General features: G+C 39.5%; 1 protein-coding gene across 3 annotated transcripts in view; it reads right to left on the minus strand.

Moving 5' to 3' along the window:
* Positions 1-17,188, minus strand: part of ANKRD28 (ankyrin repeat domain 28) — a 225,751-nt gene that overhangs the window by 137,044 nt on the left and 71,519 nt on the right. The window contains exon 1 of one of the 3 annotated variants that reach the window (XM_019964561.2): positions 2,564-3,724. The exons of 1 other annotated variant lie outside the window; for it this stretch is intronic. The gene's annotated coding sequence lies outside the window, so the exon portion shown is untranslated. Of the gene's footprint in view, positions 1-12; positions 1,320-2,563; positions 3,725-17,188 lie in introns of those variants that run through there. One more of the 3 variants, XM_070797139.1, reaches the window with a different exon arrangement.

The following is a 17,188-nucleotide window of genomic DNA, read 5'->3' on the forward strand; positions in this document are numbered from 1 at the left end:
TGTTTCACTTACCAGAGAGCTGAGCTACTGCTCCGGATGTGACTTCCTCCAGCAGGAGAAAAAAACAGTGCGTTTGGACAGCCTTCACAATTAGAAGGTTCATGCCAGTTCTGTGACTAATCCAGATCAAACTAAAAAATTCTATAACCGAAAAATGAGTGCGCTTTTACCATTTTCCACTAAAAGCCACAAGGAAATCTGGTGTACTGCCTCTGCTGACTAACACTGGTTTTAGCAAGTAAACAATTCCAAACAGTTTAACTGCTTTCGTATGTTACAATACAGCAAATGTTTAACCCTATAGTGACAGCTGCAGTGAGAATGTCTGCAGTGAACCCATAAAAGAGAACTAGACATGGAGGAGCATTTTATGAGAACATAAATACCATAAACCCACGGTTTTCTTCCTATTTCCTCAAGACCATTTTTACATGTATGTTATTTTCAAGAATGTAAAGAAGTTTAAACAAAAGAAATTTAAGATTTACTAACAATTTCTGAGTTGTTAAATTTAGTCAACCAAATCATGTTTTGAAAGAGAAAAATGAAAATCCCATATTGGAGAAATTCTAATTGTAAAATTCTACTAATCACTTGAATTTCACAAAAGAAATAATACTGTCTTCCGATCTGGATGTGGAACAAAGCCTTAAAATCTGTTGAGTAGCTACATAAATCTATTGTTTCAAGTCCTTGGTAGTGGTAAAGGGTTAACACAAAGCAAAGAATCTTCTCCCTCCCTATAAAAGTAATTATCCTGGAGCTACAAATAAGTGTTAAAAACAACCAATTTATAGTTGGCTTTCTCTGTTTCCTCCCCATTTCTTGGTTTACTAAGGACGGGATTATTTTCCCACAGAAAAATGACAAGAAAATACTATGATTCTGCCTCAATCTTTGTTTTCATCTGTCAACCAGCATTTTTATTAATAAACATAATATTCCTGAACATTTGTGATGTGCTAGATGTTACATTCTCATTTAATATTCACAGTGGCCCTGCTACATTCCCATATGTAAAGAGAAAAAACAGACTTAGAAATTACTATATACATAGTTGGCAAATTAGTAAAGCTGTACCTAATTGTAAACACATGCTCTTTCTAATCTACTCTGCTTCCACTGACTGTACGCATACACTCTCGTCAAAGAGTTCTGTAATCTATAATACCAGACTGTAAAAGTGATCTTAGAAGACAAATCATCTAAATGATTGTGAAAAGTTTAGGTAACAAAGTAACATACTATTTATTGCAATAATATTCCCAAACAAGTTATTTTTAAATAGGTACTTCAGGGCTAATGTTACCTCACACACTTAAGTCAGTTGATTTATCAGAACACTAAAAAAAAAAAAAAAAAAGAAAAGAAAAAAATCCAGCATAATATAAACAAGAAAGCCAGAATTCAACAACAAAACCCATTATCAATTTAAGAAAAAACCTATAACCCTAACATAACTGTACTAAAATACTAACGTGTGCTAAAAATTCAGTTATTTTTAAAAATATAAATGGTTTTAAGTCAAAATAAAGACATGCAAGTATTCTGACGTGCATGAAACCACTATAGTAACAATATACTGTCACTGTCAGGGGGCCTTGCCCCCCAAACAAAATCTCTTTTTATACGGACAATTTTAGCTTGTTCTAAAGTCTCCAGTATGTAAGTTCACCTGCTTAGACCTAAGCAGGTACATCCTGTTCTCTTGCTCTAGGTCAAATTCTATACTTTGGTTTTTCCCAAACAGAAAGCAAGCTCCTTGAAGGTAGGGGCTATGCTACATACATATTGTTTCCTCCAATATCTCCATCTGTAAATAATTTCACTGAAATAAATTCTATTATGTCACAAGACTCAGGAATAGAGTGGAAAAAATATAAAAGACAGTGGGGGCAGGATTCATGTATTTCAACCAGTAAACATGGGGGTATTAAAGTGCAGCACAATGAATCCCGTGCCTCTAGGGGGAGAGCAACTTAAACGTGTAAGCTGACAGCATATAGAACAATGATACTGATGACGGTTCAAACTACCGGCTCGGCAGTCAGCCTGCCTGGAGTTCAGATCCCAAGACAAAGCTGTGTCTTTGAGCAAGCTGCTTTAGTCCTTGAGTCTAAGACTTAGACTTCTGAGAATAATAATCTCCAGAGATGTTCACCTTGGAGACACACTGTAACAGAACACTGATTGAGAAGACAGGCTCTGTAACCAAACTAATCTAATCCGGCTTCCTACTAGGAAACATAACTGTGTGACCTTGAGCAAGTTACTTAACATTTCCGTGAATCATTTCAGTATCTACTAAAGAGCTGACAGAATCTACTTTGTGGTGTTATTAAGAGTAAAGTTTAAAATAAAGATAATAGTATTATTACAGATACTTAGGATAGTTAAAAGATCTTCCTTGTGAAACCCTGGATACTGACAACCTGCCCCTACTGGGGAAGTGATTCCGTTTGGGGGTCTGGAGATTCCATCCTGTTACTAAGTCCCCACCCTTTTCAGGCCTCTAGAGAGCCTGCTAGAAACTTTACACTCCTGTAACCAGACTAGTGCTTACCAAGTGTTACTGGGGAAGAGAGCAATAAACTTAGGCAAGAGGTGTTTGTATTCCTCCACATTCATTGTATTTCACAGCCTAGGGAAAGAGCAAGAATAAAAAGTATTGGCCCATAATACATTAACTTATAAAAAAAACTACTGAAACATTGTATGTTAACAGTGCCATACAGCACTGTTTTACATTTCCTACTGAATATGAGAGGCCCCCTCATTTCAAGGCATTCACATCTTAAAGGACATGGGTAAGTGAGTACTGAAAACACTGCTGTGGCTTAGTTCCTAAGTCCTGTCCCGACATTTAGCGACCCTGTGGACTGTAGCCCAACTAGGCTCCTCTGTCCATCCTGGACAAGAACACTGGAGAGAGTTGTTCTTTCCTCTTCCTGGGCATCTTCCTGACCCAGGGATGGCGCCCAGGTCTGCTGCACTGGCATGAGGAGTCTATCGCTGAGCCATCAAGGGAAGCCACTGAAGAAATCAGGAATGGAGAAAATGGCTAGGAGGAAAAATGGACAATAACTGCAGATTTAATTCAACAATGGGGTTTTTGCCGTTTTCAGTTGAACAATGCAAGAAAATGTTTTTGTTTTTGTTTTTTTTTCGTGAGGCATTTAATTTTTAGGCCATATCAGATTAACTTTTTAATAGGCCAACAATTTCAATGACAACTTCATAATCCTTCCATTCTTTAGATTAAAATGTATCCTCTCAAAAGCTTACTCCCTACTTTTCACACAGAGTTAATTCATGGAAAAGCTGGCTCAAAATTCTCATTTTACTGATAAAAAGTTTAACATCCTGGAAGATTATTTTTAGGTTCCCCATATTGTTACAACAGAATTTCTTTTCTTGATACAAATGATTTTTCCTTTCTGAACAGTCAACCCAAAGCTCATCTTATCTCTTAAAAATTTATAAACTCCAGATTGATTATTACAGAATAAAATATTTTATCGAGGGTATGCCAAATGATTACTCCGCACCAAATTAGTCTGAGTATTAAAAAATAAAAGCTTGTGGTAAAAAATGGTGGGTTCAAATTATGTTTCAGAAACAGTTTTCACAGTTCAAGGATCCTGAACAATCCTCTTGAGTTATATGCCTCCCTAGTCCATATACTTTGGAAAAAGTCTGTGAACAGATTTAAAAGCAAGCAGGGTACGAGGAAGCAGGGTCGGGGGCGGGGGTGAGGTGCAAAGAATAAAGAAACAGTTGCTCTCTAGGCTACTGGTCAGATTTCCATGTGATTAGCAGAGCCACTGCAAAACTGGCACTATATATTTTTTAAATGATGAATTCAAAATCCTTGAAAGAGATCAGATTTAATTCTCCATCTGTAATGTATTTCTCAGCTAGGAAAAGGTCAGTTTTCATTCCAATCCCAAAGAAACAAAATGCCAAAGAATGCTCAAACTACTGCACAATTGCGCTCATCTCACACACTAGTAAAGTAATGCTCAAAATTCTCCAAGTCAGGCTTCAGCAAAACATGAACCGGGAACTTCCAGATGTTCAAGCTGGTTTTAGAAAAGGCAGAGGAACCAGAGATCAAATTGCCAACATCCACTAGATCATCGAAAAAGCAAGAGAGTTCCACAAAAACATCTATTTCTGCTTTCTTGACTATGCCAAAGCCTTTGACTGTGTGGATCACAATAACCTGCAGAAAACTCTGAAAGAGATGGGACCTGCCTCTTGAGAAACCTATATGCAGGTCAGGAAGCAACAGTTAGAACTGGACATGGAACAACAGACTAGTTCCAAATAGGGAAAGGAGTACGTCAAGGCTGTATATTGTCACCCTGCTTATTTAACTTCTATGCAGAGTACATCATGAGAAACACTGGGCTGGATGAAGCACAAGCTGGAATCAAGATTGCCGGGAGAAATATCAATAACCTCAGATATGCAGATATGACCACCCTTATGGCAGAAAGTGAAGAACTAAAAAGCTTCTTGATGAAAGTGAAAGAGGAGAGTGAAAAGCTGGCTTAAAGCTCAACATTCAGAAAACTAAGATCATGGCATCCAGTCCCATCACTTCATGGCAAATAGATGGGGAAACAGTGGGGAAACTATGAAATAAAAAGATGCTTGCTCCTTGGAAGGAAAGTTATGACCAACCTAGACAGCATATTAAAAAGCAGAGACATTACTTTGTCAACAAAGGTCCGTCTAGTCAAGGCTATGGTTTTTCCAGTGGTCATGTGTGGATGTGAGAGTTGGGACTGTGAAGAAAGCTGAGAGCCGAAGAATTGATGCTTTGGAACTGTGGTGCTGGAGAAGACTCTTGAGAGTCCCTTGGACTGCAAGGAGATCCAACCAGTCCACCCTAAAGGAGATCAGTCCTGGGTGTCCACTGGAAGGACTGATGTTGAAGCTGAAACTCCAATATTTTGGCCATCTGATGCAAAGAGCTGACTCATTTGAAAAGATCCTGATGCTGGGAGGGATTGGGCGCAGGAGGAGAAGGGGACAACAGAGGATGAGATGGCTGGATGGCATCATCGACTTGATGGACATGAGTTTGGGTGAACTCCGGGAGTTGGGTGATGGACAGGGATGCCCAGCATGTTGCAGTTCATGGGGTCGCAAAGAGTTGGACATGACTGAGCGACTGAACTGAACTGAACCAATTTTCTAAATGTTTACCCAATCATACTTCTAAAATAGCCAATGTTATCTGAAGACCTCAAGTGGTTTCAACCTACCAGTACTGTATAATGATAAATAATGAACTATTAACTCTTTCATCTTTAATATTACTATATACTTCACAGTGCTAACAAATTCAGTTCCGTTGCTCAGTCGTGTCCAACTCTTTGCAACCCCATGGACTGCAGCCCACCAGACTTCCCTGTCTATCACCAACTCCTGGAGCTTGCTCAAGCTCATATCCATCAAGTCGGTGATGCCATCCAACCATTTTATCTTCTCTTGTTCCCTTCTCCTACCTTCAATCCTTCCCAGAATCAGGGTCTTTTCCAATGCATTCTTTGCAAAGAACACATTTTGCACCCGTTTTTGCCATTTTCCATTCAACTAGAACATACAAGTTTTCAGTTAAGTATACTCACACGACAAAGACAATACCTCCCAGTTTCCCTTTAGTGAGGAGCCACAAGACAAACTTCTAACAAGTATTTTAAGTAGAGGTGTCATGTGGCTTCCAGAAAACTTTCTAGAAGAACAAATGACATATCCATCCTGCTTCCTGGAACATGAAAGATTGGCCACCATCTTAAACCAAATAAGGACCAGAGTCTAGCGTAGTGGAAAAGCAAGCTGAATGGGATCTGGGTTCCTGAGGACTCCGTGGGACAGAACTGCCATAAAAGTCCTGGACTGCCTACTTTCTGAAAAGTGGAAGTGTTAGTCGCTCAGTCATATCCCACTCTTAGCAACCCCATGGACTGTAGTCCACCAGGCTCCTCTTTCCATGGAATTCTCCAGGCAAGAATACTGGAGTGGATATCTAATTCTTCTCCAGGGAATCTTCCTGGTCCGGGATCAAACCTGGGTGCTCTGCACTGCAGACAGATTCTTTACTGTCTGAGCCACCAGGGAAGTCCGCTTACTTCCTGACTTTTATGTTAGAGAAAAATAGTTCTGCCTTGTTTTAAGTCACTGTGATTCTCAGTCTCTTTTCACATGGAGCTGAACCTAACTCCAAATGAGATTCTTATTCTTTCTTTAATCACCAATTATACCTGTCCAGCCCTGCTCTTCTACCATTCATACTCCAGTACACGTTATAGCCACTTATATTTTCAATAAATGAAATGCACTATAAACATTAGCCATAACAAATTTAACAGAAACAATCACTTACACACAATAACTTATAAACACAAGCCGCAAAAAATTTAACAGAAACAATAAGTGACCAGAAAACAGCTTGAAGAACAACCCACTATATTACGCTGTATAAGCAAAGGAAAATCAACAGAGGGAAAATGAAACAAATGCTTATTACACATATTCTTGCTGAATCCTCCACCACCATCCGTGGGTACTGTTTTACAATTTATATACTGAATATACAATTGTATATACAATTTATATATTGTAAATGGGGGCTCAATAACATCCAGTCAGTCAGAGACTCTCCATCTGTATTTATTCCTCATCTACTATGTGCTGGGCTTTCTTCCAGGTCAAGAAAACAAAATTATGAATAAAAAGTCAATCTGTGTTCTAATGAAGCTTACCCACAAATAAATATTACAAAACTAGAAACTGTGACCAACTGTAGAAGGAAAGCAATTCTGGAAGGGAAGGATCTAAAGGAAGGCCCATGTGGTTGGAGGAGCAATCATGAGGGACAAGGGGAGACGCAGCTGGAGAAACAGCAAACTCAGCTTACCCAGGGCTTGGTAAACCAAGTTATAAAGTCTTTGTTTTTTAAAAAATAATTTTATTTATTTGCTCAGGCTTTTCTCCAGTTGCAGTGAGGGGGGCTACTCTCTAGTGGTGTGTGGGCTTCTCACTGCAGTGCCTCCTCCTGTTGCAGAGTATGGGCTCCAGGGAGCTCGGGCTTCAGGAGCTGAGGCACAAAGGCTCAGCAGGTGTGGCTCCCAGGTTCCAGGGCGCAGGCTTAACAGCTGTGGCACACAGGCCGAGTGGCTCAGAGGCATGTGGGGTCTTTATCAAACTTAGCAGGTGGACTCTTTATCAAACTTTACAACTAAAGTTTGTGGTTTTGATTAAGTGACTGAAAAGTTATTAAAACTTTTACAGCAAGGTTTGCTTTAAAAAGATCATCATAGTTTGCTTTAAAAAGATTAAGTGGCTTCAGTGTAGAGAGGACTGGAGTAGAAGAAAGGAAGCCAAAACCCAGTTAGGAGACCCCTGCAGTGATCCAGAAGATGAGTGATCTGATCTAGGGTGCTGGGCATGTAAATGGAGAGACAGATAGATACATTTTAGAAGTGGGACTTACTGGCCATGCTAACAAACTGGATGAAGGAGGGAGGAATCAGGTGGTTTCTGACTTGGGAGACTAGAGCTTGCTAGAGGTCAAGCAGTTTAGGTCTTCTTCAGTTTCTGAATTTATAAAATGGGGACTATGATTTGTTTTATCTTATCTATAGTTCCTTCAAGCTCTCAGTTGGTTTCAAATATTAATCCAAAGTCTCTTAGTATACACTTTCATGATTTGAAAATGAAGTGTTAGCAATCCCAAAGCAGCCTAATTCTGCTGCTGCTGCTGCTAAGTCGCTTCAGTCGTGTCCGACTCTGTGCAACCCCAGAGATGGTAGCCTACCAGGCTCTTCTGTCCCTGGGATTCTCCAGGCAAGAACACTGGAGTGGGTTGCCATTTCCTTCTCCAAAGCATGAGAGTGAAAAGTGAAAGTGAAGTCACTCAGCCTAATTCTAGGTGGGTATAAAAACATTCCTAAAGAATGCTAAGATTTGGTTCAATCCTTCTCAAAGTCCAGTACATTGAAATAATCTAAAAACCTTTTGGCAAGAATACTTTATTCCTAAAGCATTCACTGAAATAACAATACCAAATAATTCAACAAATACCTAAATATTAATATTTCCACCCCACTCTCTATACCACACCAAAGGATCACAAAATGTCATATATCATCATCACCTTCAAAGACCTCAAACAACCTAGTGATTTTTTGGATACGATACCCAAAACACAGACAACAAAAGCAAATATAAACAAGTGGGACTGCACCAAACTAAGACGCTTCGAGACAGCAAAGGAGACCACCAACAAATTGAAAAGACAACCTATGTAATGGGAGGAAATATTTGCAGTCCATGTATCTGTTAAGGGGTTAACATGCAAGATATACAAGGAACTCATGCAACTCAACAGCAAAACAAACAAACAAACAAAACCCCACAAAAAAACAAAAACCAAATAACCTGATTTTTAAAATGGACAAAAGACCCATGTAGGTATTTTTCTCTTTCTTTTTTAAAGTACATATTTTTCTAAAGAAAACATATAAATGACCAATGGGTACATGATGTTCTCATGTACACAACATAAGATGTTCAACATCATTAATAACTAGGGTTATTCAAAGCAAAACCAAAATGAGATTTCATTTCACACCTGTTAGGACAGCTAGTACCATAAAGATGAGACAAGTGCTGGTGAGAACACGGGGAAAAGGAAACCCTTTGTACACTGTTGGTGGGAATGTAGACTGGAACAGCTAGTATGAAAACCAGAGGGAGGTTCCTGAAAAAATTAAATATAAAACTACCACAAGATCCCATGATCTCACTTCTACGTACACATTCAAGGGAAATTAAGCCAGTATCTCAAAGAGTTATCTCTACCAATGCAGATACAATGCAGAGTGTATCATACTCCTGTGCTCATTGCACCGTTATTCACAAAGCCAAGAAATGGAAACAGTCTAAGTGTCTACTGACAGATGAATGGATCAATAAAATACAGTATATGTGCATGCAATGGAATAGTATTCAGCTGTAAAAATGAAGGAAACTGTGCCATTTCCAACAACATGGATGAATCGGAAGGATATTACGATGAGTGAAATAAGCCAGACACAGAAAAATACTGTGATTCCATTTATACGTGAAATCTTAAAAAGCTGAACTCATAGAAGCGGAGGGTAGAATGGAGGAAATGATGTTGGTAATCTAAAGGTACAAACCTTCAGTTATAAGGTAAATAAATTCTGGGGATCTAACATACAGCTTACTCCTTGGAAGGAAAGTTATGACCAACCTAGGTAGCATATTCAAAAGCAGAGACATTACTTTGCTAACAAAGGTCCGTCTAGTCAAGGCTATGGTTTTTCCTGTAGTCATGTATGGATGTGAGAGTTGGACTGTGAAGAAAGCTGAGCACTGAAGAATTGATGCTTTTGAACTGTGGTGTTGGAGAAGACTCTTGAGAGTCCCTTGGACTGCAAGGAGATGCAACCAGTCCATTCTGAAGGAGATCAGCCCTGGGATTTCTTTTGGAAGGAATGATGCTAAAGCTGAAACTCCAGTACTTTGGTCACCTCATGCGAAGACTTGACTCATGGGAAAAGACTTTGATGCTGGGAGGGATTAGGGACAGGAGGAGAAGGGGACGGCAGAGGATGAGATGGCTGGATGGCATCACCGACTTGATGGATGTGAGTTTGAGTGAACTCCGGGAGTTGGTGATGGACAGGGAGGCCTGGCGTGCTGCGATTCATGGGGTTGCAAAGAGTCGGACACGACTGAGCGACTAAACTGAACTGAACATACAGCACGGTGATGATAATTAACTACTGTATGAAAGCTTTGAATTTGCTGAGAGTAGATCTTGTGTTATCACAAAAGCAAAAAAACAGATAACTATATGAAATGAGACTTGCTAGTTAACATGTTCAGCTTGACTGTAGTAACCATTTCATAATGTATATTTTATTGTCATGTCATAAACCTTAAACAAACACAGTCTTTACTTGTCAATTATACATAAATAAAGTTGGAGGAAAAAAGACCTCCTGCGGCCTAAATGAGGTACTACATCATACATGAAAAAAATTAACATGTACAAGGTAAGAACGCAAGATAGTAAAAAGCAATATATATAGAAGACTTAAGTAAGAGGTATAGACTATACCTGTCACTAATGCAGTCACTGGTAAGGAGTACAGTATATAAACTTATGAACTGTAATTGGTATATAAAGATACATTCTAACTGCCCACTTTCTTAAAAAAACTGCTGTCCTTCATAAAGCTATGTATTAGGTTGGCGCAAAAGTGACTGGCTTTGCACTGCTGAACTTTGCCATTTGATACCAGAATACATTCTTAAATAAATAAATGTGGTTATGTTATATGTCATTTTAATGCACATTTCTCACTTTATGTTTTTTTGCTCATGACTTATTACTTGCTATTTATTTTATATTTATTTTAGACTAGGGAAATAATGTTACACAAAAAGTAAATTTGAGCAATTTTCTTACTGGAGTTCAAAATGGGTTGTAAAGCAGCAGAGACAACTCACAACAATTCATCTGCCAGGAACTGCTAACAGATGTATGGTGCGGCAGTGGTTCAAGAAGCTTTGCAAAGGAGACGAGAGCCTTGAAGATGAGGAGTGCAGGGGCAGGCCATCAGAAGCTGACAACAACCAACAGAGAGGATCATCAAAGCTGATCCTCTTGTAACTACAGGAGAAGCTGCTGAAGAGCCTCAACGCTGATCATTCTACGGTTGTTCGACATTTGAAGCAAACTGGAAAGGTGAAAAAGCTCAAAGTGAATGCCTCACGTGCTGTGTGCTAAGTCACTTCAGTTGTGTCCGACTCATTGAAATCCAAAGGACACTAGCCCACCAGGCTCCTCATGGGATTCGTGCCTCGGGCAGAAAAATCGTTTTGAAATATCATCTCCTCTTATTCTACATAACAGTGAACCATTTCTTGATCAGATTGTGATATGCGACCAGAAGTACATTTTATATGACAACCGGTCATGACCAGCTCAGTACAAAGACAAATTTGCCCCAAAAAGAGGTCACAGTCACTGTTTGGTGGTCTGCTGCCCGTCTGATCCACTACAGCTTTCTGAATCCCAGCAAAACCATGACATCTGAAAAGCATGCTCAGCAAATTAATGAGATGCATCAAAAACTACAACAGCTGCAGCCCGCACTGGTCAACAGAAACAGCTCAATTCTTCACAACAATGGCCAGATGGATGCATGTCGCATACCAATACTTCAGAAGTTGAACGAATTGGGCTACGAAGTTTGCCTCGTCTGCCATATTCACCTGACTTCTCACCAACTAACTACCACTTCTTCCGGCATCTCAACAACTTTTTGCAGGGAAAATGCTTCCACAGCCAGCAGGAAACATATAATTCTTTCCAAGAGTTCGCTGAATCATGAGGCACCGATTTTTATGCTAAAGGAAAAAAAAATCATTGACAAAAATGTGTTGATTGTAGTGCTTCTTATTTTGATTAATAAAGATGAATTTGAGCCTAGGTATGTTCCAGAAAAACATCTATTTCTGCTTTATTGACTATGCCAAAGCCTTTGACTGTGTGGATCACAATAACTGTGGAAAATTCTGAAAGAGATGGGAATACCAGACCACCTGATCTGCCTCTTGAGAAATTTGTATGCAGGTCAGGAAGCAACAGTTAGAACTGGACATGGAACAACAGACTGGTTCCAAATAGGAAAAGGAGTACGTCAAGGCTGTATATTGTCACCCTGCTTATTTAACTTCTATGCAGAGTACATCATGAGAAACGCTGGACTGGAAGAAACACAAGCTGGAATCAAGATTGCCGGGAGAAATATCAATAACCTCAGATATGCAGATATGACCACCCTTATGGCAGAAAGAGAAGAGGAACTAAAAAGCCTCTTGATGAAAATGAAAGTGGAGAGTGAAAAAGTTGGCTTAAAGCTCAACATTCAGAAAACTAAGATCATGGCATCCAGTCCCATCACTTCATGGCAAATAGATGGGGAAACAGTGGAAACAGTGTCAGACTTTCTTTTTTTGGGCTCCAAAATCACTGCAGATGGTGACTGCAGCCATGGAATTAAAAGACACTTACTCCTTGGAAGGAAAGTTATAACCAACCTAGACAGCATATTCAAAAGCAGAAACATTACTTTGCTAACAAAGGTTCGTCTAGTCAAGGCTATGGTTTTTCCTGTGGTCATGTATGGATGTAAGAGTTGGACTGTGAAGAAGGCTGAGTGCTGAAGAATTGATGCTTTTGTACTGTGGTGTTGGAGAAGACTCTTGAGAGTCCCTTGGACTGCAAGGAGATGCAACCAGTCCATTCTGAAGGAGATCAGCCCTGGGATTTCTTTGGAAGGAATGATGCTAAAGCTGAAACTCCAGTACTTTGGCCACCTCATGCGAAGACTTGACTCACTGGAAAAGACCCTGATGCTGGGAGGGACTGGGGGCAGGAGGAGAAGGGGACGACAGAGGATGAGATGGCTGGATGGCATCACTGACTCGTTGGACGTGAGTCTGAGTGAACTCCGGGAGTTGGTGATGGACAGGGAGGCCTGGTGTGCTGTGATTCATGGGGTCGCAAAGAGTCGGACACGACTGAGCGACTGAACTGAACTGAACTGATGATCATTTAAATTCACAGTCTGAAATGGCAATTACTTTTTTACCAACCTAAATAAATTTCAGTGTTGATAATTTTTCCTCCTTTAATTTACCAGAAAGGTGCCTTCTCAAAGAAACCAACAGTCTTCTAGCTAGAACATTTAATATCAAAACTCATTCTTCATCATATTTCAGAGAAAAACATGTTGAAACACTAAAACTATTTCAGGCTAAAACTATTTATAATGCAAGAACAGCAGTCAGCTACCCAACATGTAGGTAAGTGCCATCTACTAGAAATATAAAGTGAGCCACATACGTAAATTAAAATTTTCAAGCAAACACATCCTAAAATGGTGAGGCACGTAAAATTAATTATAATATTGTGTTATCGAATATCCAAAACACTGCATTAACTTGTAGTCAATATAGTTATCAGATACCTTACTATTAAAACTGTCTTTAAAATTTCCTGTAGAGTTTAGAGTTAAAGCCTACCTCAATGAAAACAGCAAATTGTCATTGGAAATAACTACTCTCTATTCAGATCGCGTAAGTTTACAATATATGTGCTCAAGTTGTTCCAAGCATACTTAAAAGTTTTCCAATAACTAAGACAATTAAACACAATTAAGAATTTAGTTCCTCAGTTACACTGACCAGCCATTTGGCTGGTGACAATCAGGTTGTACAACACTGACTTCAATCTATAAGAACCAACTTCAATATGCTATCTACATGACTGTCTAAAGACAAAGATCATAGTTTAGATTTTTATGGCAGCTCAGAGTCACTGATGCTAATATGCACTGTTCTACAGTAAAATAAACACCTCAGGAGATAACTGCCTTAGCTGATATTTCCTAAATATTTCTGTCTTAATTTGAATAGCTCACCAGTTCTTTCTTTTTTCTTTGTCTCTTATCTCAAAACATAAAAACATCTAATTTTATCATGGTACAAATCTTGGCTTGAAGACAATAACATACTTTCTTATGAAACAAACTACATGAACTTTATAGGTGCCGTTTTCTTTATTCAGAGGCCTCTTCACATATATTAGTATTCCACATAGAGTTCATAAGATAACTTAACAAAAACTGGCTAGTCACCGGTCAGCACAGTATTTCTTTGGGTACCTTTGTTCTGGCAAAACGTTGTCCACTGGAGAAGAGAATGGCAAGTCACTTCAATATTTTTGCCTTGAGAATCCCACGAAGAGTATGAAAACACAAAAGGATATGACACTGAAACATGAACTCCCCAGGTTGGTAGGTGCCCAATATGCTACTGCAGAGAGCGGAGAAAGTGCTCAGAAAGAATGAGGAGGTTGAACCAAAGTGAAAACAACGCCCAACTGTGGATGTGACTGGTGATGGAACTAAAGTTCGAAAGACAAATATTGCATAGGAACCAGGAATGTTAAGTCCATGAAAGTTAGGCCCGTGGAACGTTAGGTAAATTGGAATTGGTCAAATAGGAGATGGCCAGAGTGAACACTGACATTTTAGGAATCAGTGAACTAACATGGATCAGAATGGGCAAATTTCATTCAGATGACCATTACATCTACTACTGTGGGCAAGAATCCCTTAGAAGAAATACAGCAGCCCTCATATGCAACAAAGGAGTTCGAAATGCAGTACTTGGATTCAATTTCAAAAATAGCAGAATGGTCTCTGTTCGTTTCCAAGGCAAACCATTCAACATCACAGTAATCCAAGTCTATGCCCCAATCACTAATGCTGAAGAAGCTGAGCAGTTCTATGAAGACCTACAAGATCTTCTAGAACTAACACTCAAAAAAAAGTCCTTTTCATCATAGGGGACTGGAATGCAAAAGTAGAAAGTCAAGAGATACCTGGAATAACAGGCAAGTTTGGCCTTGGAGTACAAAATGAAGCAGATAAAAGGCTAACAGAATATTGCCAAGAGAACGCACTCGTCATAGTAAACACAAGAGACGACTCTACACATGGATATCACCAGATGGTCAATACCAAAACCAGATGATTACATTCTTTGCAGCTGAAAATGGAGAAGCTCTACAGAGTCAGCAAAAACATGACCAAGAGCTCACTGTGGCTTATCATGAACTTCTTATTGCCAAATTTAGACTTAAATTGAAAAAAGTAGGGTAAAACACTAGACCATTCAGGTATTACCTAAATCAAATCCCTTATGATTATTCAGTGGAAGTGCCAAATAGATTCAAGGGATTAGATCTGATAAACAGAGTGCCTGAAGAACTATGTACGGAGCTTTGTGACATTGTACAGGAGGCAGGGATCAAGACCATCCCCATGGAAAAAAAAGGCAAAATAGTTGTCTGAGGAGGCCTTACAAATAGCTGAGAAAAGAAGAGAAGCAAAAGGCAAAGGAGAAAAGGAAAGATACATCCATCTGAATGCAGGGTCCAAAGAAGAGCAAGGAGAAATAAGAAAGGCTTCTTCAGTGTTCAATGCAAAGAAATAGAGGAAAATAATAGAATGGGAAAGACTAGAGATCTCATCAAGAAAATTAGAGCTACCAAGGGAGTATTTCATGCAAAGATGGGCACAACAAAGGAAAGAAATGGTATGGACCTAACAGAAGCAGAAGATATTAAGAAGAGGTGGCAAGAATACACAGAAGAACTGTACAACAAAGATCTTCACGACCAAGATAATCACAATGGCATGATCACTCATCTAGAGCTGGACATCCTGGAATGCAAAATCAAGTGGGCCTTAGGAAGCATCATTACGAACAAAGCTAGTGGAGGTGATGGAATTCCAGTTGAGCTATTTCAAATCCTAAAAGATGATGCTGTGAAAGTGCTGCATTTGATATACCAGCAAATTTGGAAAACTCAACAGTGGCCACAGGACTGGAAAAGGTCAGTTTTCATTCCAATTCCAAAGAATGCTCAAATTACCGCACAATTGCACTCATGTCACACACTAGCAAACTAATGCTCAAAATTCTCCAAGCCAGGCTTCAACAGTACGTGAACCATGAACTTCCAAATGTTCAAACTGGATTTAGAAAAGCAGAGGAACCAGAGACCAAATTGCTAGCATCTGTTGGATCATCCAAAAAGCAAGAGAATTTCAGAAAAACATCTACTTCTGCTTTATTGACTATGCCAAAGCTTTTGAGTGGATCACCACAACACTGGGAAATTCTTTGAGAGATACCAGACCACCTGACCTGCCTCCTGAGAAATCCGTATGCAGGTCAAGAAGCAACAGTTAGAACTGAACATGGAACAACAGACTGGTTCCAAATCGGGAAAGGAGTCAGTCAAGGCTGTATATTGTCACCCTGTTTATTTTAACTTATATGCAGAGTACATCATGCGAAATGGATGAAGCACACGCTGGAATCAAGATTGCCGGGAGAAATATCAATAACTTCAGATACGCAGATGACACCACTGTTATGGCAGAAAGCAAAGAAGAACTAAAGAGCTTCTTGATGAAAGTGAAAGAGAAGAGTGAAAAAGTTGGTTTAAAACTCAACATTCAGAAAACTAAGATCATGGCATCCAGTCCCATCACTTCATGGCAAATAGATGGGGAAGTAAAGGAAACAGTGACAGACTATTTTTGGGGGCTCCAAAATCACTGCAGATGGTGACTGCAGCCATGAAATTAAAAGATGCTTACTCCTTGGAAGGAAAGTTATGACCAACCTAGACAGCATATTCAAAGGCAGAGACATTACTTTGACAACAAAGGTCCGTCTAGTCAAGGCTATGGTTTTTCCAGTAGTCACTTATGGATGTGAGAGTTGGACCATAAAAATGCTGAGTGCCAAAGAACTGATGCTATTGAACTGTGATGTTGGAGAAGACTCTTGAGAGTCCCATGGACTGCAAGGACATCAAACCAGTCAATCCTAAAGGATATGAGTCCTGAATATTTATTAGAAGGACTGATGCTAAAGCTGAAACTCCAATACTTTGCCCACCTGATGGGAAGAACTGACTCACTGGAAAAGACCCTGATGCTGGAAAAGATTGAAGGCAGGAGGACAAGGGGATGACAGAGGATGAGATGGTTGGATGGCATCCCCTACTCAATGGACATGAGTTTGAGTAAACTCCAGGAGTTGGTGATGGACAGGGAAGCCTGGTGTGCTGCAGTCCATGGGGTTGCAAACAGTCGGACATGACTGAGCAACTGAACTGAACTCAAGGGAGAAAGTAGAAGTATGACTGTATTTAAGTAGCATTTTTTAAAAATAATAATTTTGGATTATTTCTTTCATAATTTTGATTACCTCAACCAGTAGTTTAAAATTAAGCAGAAGTCTTATCATTCAGACTGGACTGAAAGCCAGACTGAATTAAAATTTTTTACATTATATTATTTGGAAAAATATCCTATTTCATCTCTTATTTGTACAAGATTTGGCTGGAATTTATGTTAACTAGCATATGTCTGGAGAAGGCAATGGCACCCCACTCCAGTACTCTTGCCTGGAAACTCCCATAGATAGAGGAGCCTGGAAGGCTGCAGTCCATGGGGTCGCTGAGGGTTGGACACGACTGAGTGACTTC

This window comes from Bos indicus, chromosome 1 (genome assembly GCF_029378745.1).
Source record: "Bos indicus isolate NIAB-ARS_2022 breed Sahiwal x Tharparkar chromosome 1, NIAB-ARS_B.indTharparkar_mat_pri_1.0, whole genome shotgun sequence".
Lineage (NCBI taxonomy): Eukaryota > Metazoa > Chordata > Mammalia > Artiodactyla > Bovidae > Bos > Bos indicus.